The sequence below is a fragment of the Sapajus apella genome, unplaced genomic scaffold (assembly GCF_009761245.1).
Source record: "Sapajus apella isolate SASKATOON/1434 unplaced genomic scaffold, GSC_monkey_1.0 scaffold156, whole genome shotgun sequence".
NCBI lineage: Eukaryota > Metazoa > Chordata > Mammalia > Primates > Cebidae > Sapajus > Sapajus apella.
The window spans coordinates 1,964,591-1,974,354 of record NW_022437096.1 but is presented as its reverse complement, the minus strand read 5'-3'; the positions used below and the strand labels follow the sequence as shown (position 1 = coordinate 1,974,354).

Sequence of the window (9,764 nt, the reverse complement as noted above, 5' to 3'; positions counted from 1 at the left end):
GCCTGGGAAGGTCCCGTGGCCGGGCTTCTAGGACGCGCCTGGGAAGGGGCAGTGGCCGGGCTTCTAGGACGCGCCTGGGAAGGGGCCGTGGCCGGGCTTCTAGGACGTGCCTGGGAAGGGGCCGTGGCCGGGCTTCTAGGACGTGCCTGGGAAGGTCCCGTGGCCGGGCTTCTAGGACGTGCCTGGGAAGGGGCCGTGGCCGGGCTTCTAGGATGTGCTTCGGAAGGGGCTGCTGCCAGGTTCTCTGCAGATGCCTGCCTGTGTGCCTGGGGTCATTTCCATGTCACTATTGCTGCCCATTTCTCAGAACTTGTAATAAAAAGGAACAATGAGTAATAAGATGTTATGTCAGGTTCCTTTCCTCTGCACACCCTGTTGGCATACAGCTGCAGCAAGCACAGACTCCGGCGCCTGCTAGGACTCACAGACCCAGCTGGGTCCTGGCCACACGCATCCCAGTCAACATGCCTCCAAGCTCGGGTTTCCTCACCTGTGAACAGGAAGGAGCTCTCCGTACGGTGTCTAGGAGGGCAGCTCACCCTGAGGATGGCTGGGACTTCTGGAAGAGGAACTGGCCTGGCCTGGGGCGCGTGGTGCAAGGTGGGGGGAGGTCAGCTGGGACAGCTGATAAACACCAGGCTGGCCTGGGAACCCCATCCTCATGCCCCCAGGGGCCTTAAGCCTCTGCAGAGGGCAAGGGGAGCCCACCCACAGGCTCCTCTCTGGGGCCTTTCGGCCCTGGCAGGGGGTCCCACTCCTTTCCACCTGGGTTTGAGTCTGGACCTGACTCGGCCTGAGTGTCATAACAGTGGGCACATCCAGGAAGTGCTGCTGCTGGCACCGGTCAGAGCAAGGCCAGGCCTCAGCTCCTCGGGCTACCTCCTTCCCCTTTTGTAGGTGAAAGCTCCACAGATGCAACCCACTGGGAGTTGTGAGCAGCCGCCAGGCCAGCCAGCCCAGACAAGCACTGGGCTCAGGGAACGGCCACCGCCCCGGGGTCCAGCTGCACACAGGAGGTGCACGGGAAAGCTCCTTAAAGAAACATCCTGTGCAGCCAGGCGGGAGGCTGTCGGCCCAGCCAACGGGAGGCGCCCACGTCGCCGCAGCCCTTCCCCCAAGGGTGTGGCAGCCCCAGGTCTGCTGTCAGCCCCTCCCTCCATCCAGCCTGGCCAGACCCGCCTCTGAGGCCGGTCCAGGGTGCACCAGTGGCCATGAACAGGGCATGCAGCAGCAGACACTGGTCCTGATCCCAGCTGTGCCATGGGGTGGGCATGCACAGGTCTCCTGTCTGGGGGTAGAGAAGTCTTCCTGACCAGGAACCAAGCCTTGGGCAGCAAGAAGTCAGGGCCACCAGAGGCAGCACCAGCCCCCAGCCCTGGCCCCTGCAGCCTCTCAGCAGAGGTGTGCTGCCCGCACAGGGCCAGGCGGGAAGGCCTCTGCGGCCCCCCAGCACCTGAAGCCTGTGATTCTGGGGGTCTCTCTGACAGTCACCCTCATACTCCCACCACTCTCTCTCCTTCCTGGCTGAGGCCCCCTGGAGGGGTGATTTTGGGAGATTACCAGGCCCCTTTCCTCTAGCCTGCTCCCAGGCACTGTGCTCTCAAGACATGTATGGTGGAGATTCAGCCTCTCCCAGCTGCCTGGCGGTCGCAAAGGGCCCTACCTGGAAAACCCGCAGATGGGCCTCGACTCCCTGCTCCCTGCTCCCAGGCTGTACCCACCCTGGTTCCCCCCGACAACCTCTGGGTCCCAACAGAGCATCGCCTAGGGGTCCAGCCAGGCAGCCACCCCTTTCCTATCTGTCCTTTTCAGGTACACTCAGGCCCATCGGCGGAGACCAGCAGACCCCTGGCTGCCCCCTGGGGGGACAGGCACCTTTCCTCTCTTGGCTGCAAGCACAAGCCACATTCAGACGCTGCTTTAGCAGTGAGCCTCAGCCCCTGAGCTTCTCTGCCACAGCATGATCTGTCCCTAAGGCATAGAAAAGGGTGGAGACCCACGGGGCAAGACCCTGATTTCAGGAGACCCTAGACCCTGCCTCTGAAGACGCTTGTTCTCCATGTGCTGCTCCTCATCTGTAAAAAGGGACATCTGGCTTTGGAAACCAGGATCCTCTGCAGATGAAGCCTCTGAAAATTCCCAACAGCCCGCACGTCCCGCAGGGCGTCTGTCCCAGGATGTCGTGTCCAGTGGAGCATCAGGCTCCACGGCTGCCTCAGATGGCATATCCCACCTGCCTGCTCAGGTCCCACTGCTCAGACTGAACTATGTCCCCCAAAATCCACAGGTTAAAGCCCCAACTCCCAATATGAAGATATTGGAAGGTGGGGTGATCAGATTCAGATGAGGCCATGAGGGCAAAGCCCCCGTGACAGGGTCAGTGCCCCCTCTGAGAGACACCACGTTCTCTCAGCTCTTGCTCTCCCCAGGTGAGGATGCAGCCAGAGAAGGCCCGTCTACAAGCCAGGAAGATGCATGGCGACCAGTGACCAGCACCTTTCATCTGGGACATCCGGTCCCTAGAACTGTGAGAAAATAGATTTCTGTGTTGAAGATTCTTCCCAGCACCAGTGGGGCACAGGGGGAGGAGCCTACTCACCCACAGCCCCAGCCGCTCAGGAGAAGCTGAGGCTGGAGAATTGTTTGAGATCTAGAGTTTAAGACAAGACCTCATTTTTGTTTTTTAGATGGAGTCTTGCTCTGTTGCCCAGGCTGGAGTGCAGTAGCCGGATGTTGGCTCACTGCAACCTCCGCCCTCTCCCCCACCCCCACCAGTTCAAGTGGCTCTCCTGCCTCAGCCTCCCAAGTAGCTGAGATTACAGGCACTGCCACGGCGCCAGGCTAATTTTTGTATTTTTTTGTTTTTTTGAGACAGTCTCACTCTGTCACCCAGGCTAGAGTGCAGTGGCACTATCTTGGCTCACTGCAACCCCTGCCTCCCAGGTTTAACGGATTCTCCTGCCTCAGCCTCCAGAGTAGCTGGGACTACAGAGGCATGCCACCAGTCCCAACTAGTTTTTGTACTTTAATAGATATGGGGTTTCACTGTGTTGGCCAGGTTGATCTCGAACTCCTGACCGCAGGTGATCTGCCCACCTCAGCCTCCCAAAGTGCTGGGATTACAGGGGTGAGCCGCCGCACCCAGACTGTTACTTTTTAAAGTTTCCTGCTCGGTGATGTTTTGTTACAGCAGTCAGAGCTAAGACACCATCCTATCCCCTTCACCCTACTAGAAACTGCCTCCCAGACTCTAGCCTAGCTTCCTAGTGCAGGCCAAAAGCCGGCTGGCACCAAACGCAGTCCCCAGAAAAACCTCACCGCTCAAACATCCCACTAGACCAGCTCAGAAAGCCAAGGTTCCAACCTGGTCAGACCTGGGTGTTGCAGAAATGACAGACTTGGAGGGACCAGGGTGTGGCCCAGAGCTCTGATCTCCCCTCCTTCCCGTTTCTGAGGCCAGGCATCTTTGGCCACAGGAAACCCCTCCCGGGTCTGGCGGGGTGCTTCACGCAGGTGTGGCAGAGCTGGGGGGTGAGGGAGGCAGAGGCTGAAACACTCATACCTGAGCCGGAACCCGAGGCCTTCTTGCCAGCACACCTGGCACCTCCCCATCCCTGGGGACCTGGTCACAGTCAGTGCAGAACCCCCATACTGACCACCATGCAGCAGACCCCTGCCACACACCCACCCTGCCAGGAACCTCCTCGGACCCCACAGCATCAGGGCCTCCACCAGTCACACTGCAGGGGTGGTGGCAGCACGTGGGGAGGAGAGACATTCAGGGCCCTGAGCCTGGCAGCCTCCACAGCCTCTTCAGGGACCTGAAAGCCTCGACGCGTCCACCTGGAGGCTACAGAGGCTGCAGGAGTCCCTGCAGGGAGTTCAGCACCTCAGCACGGTCCTGGTTGCTTCTGGGATGCTGATGCCCAGACAGCTCCCACTCCATCTTTCTAGTAAGAGTTTTGACAAAGACACAGGGCAGCTTCACGGCAGCTGTTAGACCTTTTAAGTTTGGGCGGCGCAAAGGGGAAGATCTGGCGTCCACTTCACCCATATGGGAGCCCTGCTCTGCTCCCCCTGAAGGGCAAAGGCACCTACAGACGAGTCAAGCCCCAGGTCTCAGCGGGGCTGGAGGGACAACAGGGGTCTGGGGCCTCCCGCTCCGCCTTCCCCAGGAGCACCCCGAGGGCCCGCAGGACTGGGCCGCGTGCCTTCCTTGGCTCCCACCTCGGCCGGCTCCACCACAGGCAGTAGGCGGGGGTGGCTGGGGCCTGGGGCTCTCCTGACTTGCGAGGACCCCGAGACTCGAGGTCCGACCCTTGCCCTCCCGCGAGGCCGCCGCTGACCCTCCTGGCCCCAGCCCTGGGGGCTCTGCTGCTCCGCAGCCGCACTTCCCGGAAGCGGTGGCGGGGGACGCGCGGGGCCTGCTCCCGCCCTAAATCTGACTCAGGCCTGCCCCCCTAGGACCTGCCCCCCCGGCCCCAAAACCTGACCCGGGCCCGGCCCCCTAGGACCTGCCCCCCCCCGGCCCCAAAACCTGACCCGGGCCTGCCCCCCACGACCTGCCCCCCCGGCCCCAAAACCTGACCCGGGCCCGGCCCCCACGCCCCCACCCCCAGACTCGGGCTCGTTCACCCCGCCCCCCACAGTCCCCGCACTGCCCCGACCTGGGCCCGCCCCCAGCCCGGTGGCGGGCCCTCACGCACGCGCCGTCTGCACCGCGCGGCTTACCGAGGCGAGGCGGCGGCGCTCCTCAGCTGGCCTCCATGCGGCGCGGACCCTCAACGGACGGGGCGGGCCGGGGCCGCGGGGCGGGGCGGAGCAGACGGGCCGAGAGCGCCGACGGCCCCGCGGCATGCCGGGAAGGGTAGTCCCAGGCGCCTCCTACTCGGCCCCGGTCCGCGACTCCGAACTACACTTCCCAGGGAGCCGCGCGCGAGGCCCCCCACCGCCCCATCGCCCCCGGGTCCTAAGGATCATTGGCGCCACTCGGGAAATGGGTTCGAGTCCCGCCGCTGCCACGGCCTTGCGAGGCGCGCCCACGTTCTCTGGCCGCAGCTCTCAAGCTGTGAAATGGGGACAATGCTCGCACGGCGTCCACAGGATGGTTTTGCGTTGAATTAGGTATTGAAATGTAACTGTTCTGCGAGCCGTCAATCCCGCACGAAGGGGACAGCTGATAGTGGGCCACGAGGAGCTGAGTACAAGGGATCAGGGAACGCGCCGACGTGGCCTCCGCCCGGCCCCCTCCCCTCTGGGGATCGGCCTCTTCCGTCTTCCCGGGGTCGCCCGAGAACCCTCCCCCACCCGGGACTCCGGCCTCAGCGGGACCTTGGCGGACCGCAGGCTGGGGCACCCCGGGAGGTCGACGGCCAGCCCGGCGGAAAACCCGGGCGCGGCGGGGGTCTCAGGGCTCACGGACCCGGGCGCGCCGCCACTTCCGATCGTCGCGAGGCCCTAGCGGGACCCGGCTAGCCGCAGCCACCCGGACGCCGGACCCTCCCCGCGCGCCTTCTGCCCCGAGGGCGTGAGAGGTGGCCCAGCCCCACCCGCCGCGCCCTCCTGCCCGGGCGCCCGGACCCCTTGCTGCGCCCACGGGAGCGGCCGGGGCCAGGCGGCCCAGGAGCTGCGCGCTGCGGGCCACGGCGCTGACGGGGATGCGGGGGTCGGTGGCCGACGGGCGGTCCGGGCGATTTGCCGCCGGTGCAGAGGACTCGCTGCCCGACAGCGGCTGTGCCTCCTGCCTGCGCCGCGCGCCTGCTCTGGCCCGGGCCCACGGCTTCCTCCTCCACGACCCGGCTTCTTGGCTGCCCCGGCGCTGGCGCTGGGCTTAGTGCACGCGTGGACGTGGCGATGGCTCGCCTGTGGGCTGCACGCGCGGACCCCACTGCCAGCTCCCGGAAGCTGCGTGCCCACCTCTACCGCCCTGCCCCAGCCCACGGATCAGGTCCTCAGAGCGGGCCGCCCTGGGGCCAGGACTCCAGTCACAGGGAGGTCCGCTGTGTCTTCCTGCCAGACACTGAAGAGTTGCGGGAAGGGGCCAGATGGGCCCCGGCTGGGGGCCCTTTAGAAGAGGAAGGAGGGCGCACCTCTCTGCCCAATGCCCTAGGACCTGCTACTCTCTGCAGCCAGAGTGAGGACCTCGGTGACGGCTGCCCAGAGCAGGAACCTCGGCGAGCCTGGAAGGCCAAAACAACAGGCTGGGGTAGGGGGAGTCCAGCACAGTGCCTGGGCCGGGTATGGGTCTGCCTGAGGCTGCCCACCAGGACTTGGCACTGGGGAGCCTGCTTCCTTCCAGGCTCCAGGAAGAGAGGCTGTGGCCCCAGCTCCAGGTTCTGAGGAGCTGCCCCAGCACGGGTGGCCTGCAGGGGTCCCAGGTTCCTCTATCCCGAGCCAGCCGGTGGTCCTCCCAGGGTCAGGCGGGTGGGTGAAAATGGGTGTCCACACAGCACCAGGCTGGGATCCCCTCCAGCAGGCTGGGCTGGCTGCCCACCGAGTTCTCTTACACAAGAGGCCCCACTCCCTCCTACAGCTTCCTGGTCCCCAAACTGTAGGACTGGCCTTAGAGAGGCCTCTGTCCTCCTTGGTGAAGGACACTCACTTCTGACTCCAGGGCCTTGGGTTCATACCCTCTCCATTCATTCTCACTGTTTGCTGCCTTTGCGGTCAGTCTGCCTTTCTGACCACTCGGTCACATTCTCACAGGAGGGCGGTGGGTGGCAGTGGCCCTGGCTCCACCTCAGCCATTTCTCAGCGCCGGGCTGGTGTGGAGGGAAGATGCCTGGCCTGGGGGATGGAGGCCTGGGTTCTTAGTCCGGGCCATCTGGGATGGGTGCACGGTTCTCCTGGAGCCCCTCCTTCTCCACGAGAGGGACAGCGCCATCCACCTGCCATGCCTGCCTATCTTCAGGGAGGAGGAGGGGCAGACGGGGGCAGGGAGGGGCACTGTTTCAAACCAACACCCACCCAGGGCTGCAGAACCACCCTCCGACTCACCTGGGCAAGGTGGCCAGTCGGGGAGGGGAGGGTGTCGGCGATCCCAGCCCCCGGTGGGCAGCAGACAGTGGAGAGGCAGGAGAACTGCCCTCCAATCCAGCTGGGTCCCCTGCAGGGCTGCACTAGGCTGTGAGGGGCGAGAACCAGAAAAGGGGGCGATTGAGTTCTGGGGAGCGTGCTTGGGGAAACTGAGGCAGGTCCTTAGCCGCAGGCCCTGGGCCACCACCCGCATCTCAGGCTGGGCTTGTCTGCTAAAGGTCTGCTCCCAAGCCTGCGTTTCTCTGGGCAGGCTCTGCTCCTTCCGCCCCGGTGGGCAGGCGGGGTTGCCTTGGGAAGATGGTCAGGTGCAGGTGGAGGATGTGCACCCTGGGGTGCGAGAGCTTTTGAGGCCCTGACCCTGGGAGACTGGCCATGTGGATGCCCTGTTCATGCAGCAGCCAGAGGAGGGGTTTCTTGAAGTGCTCTGTGGGGAGTGAGGAGGAGTCCTGGGGAGGATGGGGGCAGCATGGCCTGAGGGGCAGAGGCCAGTGCCTGGACCAGCCCGGAGGGTGCCTGAGGCCTCAGGAACAGAAAAGCACTCTGTGCTGGGAGGGAGCATCCTGGTCCCCAGCTGGCTCTGTCCTCAAGGGGTGGACCTTGGGAGCGGGGGTTCAGGCCCATTCAGAGCAGAACGACAGATCCCACAGAAGCAGGCCAGGCAGTGGGGGGAGGGACGGAGCCACATGGGGGAGGGCGTTGGGGCTGGTTCCGCCCTGACCGGTGCCAAGGGTGAGCGCCGCCTTGTCAGGCCTCTGCGCCTCTGCCTCTAGGAACATGGCATGGCTGGTGAGGACACAGCCAGAAGAACAGGTCTGGGGATGAGATGGTTACGTTGCCTGGGAGAGGCGGGAGCCAACGTCTCACTGAAGGATGGACACGGGCACGGGCTCCCAAGCACAGGCCGCAGGGGGAGGGAGGGCTGGCCCAGCACGGGGTGAGTGTCACTCGAGGCACGAGCCACTTTCCAGACAGGACTTGGTCTGACACCTCCTGCCAGGCAGAGGCCCACAGGAGGGGGACGGGCAGCGTGGCTGCTGCCCATGGCCCTGGTCCCATCGAAGACTCCAGGTGGCTCTACGTGGCCCTTCCTGTGTCCGCGCGCTCAGGTCAAGCCCCGTCTTGGCCTAGATGTTTTCTGGGTAGCCTGCGGGGGAAGGTGCAGGAGCTGGACTCACCACCCAGACCAGCTGTCCCCAAGGACTATGGGACATCGCCCTTCTGGGCTGAACCATGCGGGACGCCGGGCAGCAAGGACAGGTGCAGGCAGGCAGGTGCACGTATGAGGGTAAGGAGGGCCCGGGAGGCGGGACCCCAGCCCCAGCTGGAGAGCAGCAAGGACGCCCATGGCAAGCTCTGCCACTGAGGCCATCATCCCTTGGGTCCCCTCAGCTGCCATGCCCTGCCCACCCTCGCCACTGAGCTGGTCTGTGGGTGCAGGCCCAGGGCTCAGCCCTCCTGCACAACCAGGCTGGCCTGGGCAGGGATTTGTGGGCACCGGGTCCTTCCCCTAGACACAGGAATGCTGGGCACATGGGCAAGCAGGCTGGGGAAGTGTCCTGAGTTAGGTGAATGTGAGGAACTGCACCTTTTCTTTTTGGGACAGTCTCACTGTCACCCAGGCTGGAGTGCAGTAGTGAGATCTCAGCTCACTGCAACCTCTGCCTCCCGAGTTCAAGTGATTCTCGTGCCCCAGCCTCCGGAATAGCTGGGATTATAGGTGCCTGCCACCACACCTGGCTCATTTTTGTATTTTTAGTAGAAATGGGGTTTCACCATCTTGGCCAGGCTGGTCTCAAACTCCTGACCTCGTGATCCACCTGCCTCAGCCTCCAAAAATGCTGGGATTATAGGCAGGAGCCTCTAATTATTTTGTTTTGTTGCTTTGTCAGCAAATAACTTCCTGTGCAGCAGCCACACCCCCTCCAGGCCTCATCTGTGGGCTCTGACACCCCAGACCCTACTGCCTGCCCTCATCGCTCTGGGCCACACACTGAGCAGCCAGGGACAGCCCCTGCCCAGCACCCGCTGGAGTGTCCACACGGAGTCCCGAGTCCACGGCCCCACCCTGCCCACTCCTTCTGTGGAACCACAGTGAAGGCTTTGCCCACGCTTCCCCCCATTGCCTATGCCCTTGACAGCCCCAGTGCCCTCCTGCGTGGCCCTGTGTGGCACAGGGTGTCCCTCCTTTGGGGATCTGAGTACATTTTTTATTTGTTTTGGAGACAGTGTCTTGAGCTGTCGCCTCCAATCCCTCCCAAAGCGCTGGGATGACAGGCGTACGCCCAGATGCCTGCCCAGACCCACGGAACCAGGCTCTTTTTAATGGCAGGAGGCCTCGCCAACCAGAAGAGCACAAAACCTCCATTTTAATGTGGAGGGCAGGGTGCCCCCTCCAGCTGTGTCCTTGTGTGCCTCACGCCCCGGGCACCTAGGCTGGTGGCGTCGAGGATGGACACCTCTTCCGGACTCCTGGGAACCCAGGGGGCCCTGCCCAACCTGCTCAGGGCTGCTCCAGGAGGGGCCTGGGGAAGCCTGGGCCAGGTGGCAGACGGACCTGCTCTGATCTCACCTTGCAATTTGTGTCCTACAACCCCAACCCCACTCTGGCCCCCATGGGGCTCTGTCCTAGCTGCCCAGCCACCTGTCTTCAAGGAGACTCTGTTCAGACCCTCAGGGTCACCTGCCAGGGTCTGCAGGGCACGTGGCTCCATGGTGCACCCACAGGACCA

At 63.8% G+C, this 9,764-nt stretch overlaps 1 protein-coding gene across 7 annotated transcripts in view; it reads right to left on the bottom strand.

Annotated features, from left to right (window-relative positions):
* Positions 1–7,021, bottom strand: part of TRABD (TraB domain containing) — a 14,936-nt gene extending 7,915 nt beyond the window's left edge. For 3 of the 7 annotated variants that reach the window (XM_032266192.1, XM_032266196.1, XM_032266197.1), the window contains exon 1: positions 4,732–4,817. The gene's annotated coding sequence lies outside the window, so the exon portion shown is untranslated. Of the gene's footprint in view, positions 1–490; positions 2,732–4,706; positions 4,818–6,996 lie in introns of those variants that run through there. The other 4 variants (XM_032266195.1, XM_032266193.1, XM_032266199.1 and 1 more) reach the window with 4 other exon arrangements.
* Positions 7,022–9,764: the final 2,743 nt, after the last annotated feature.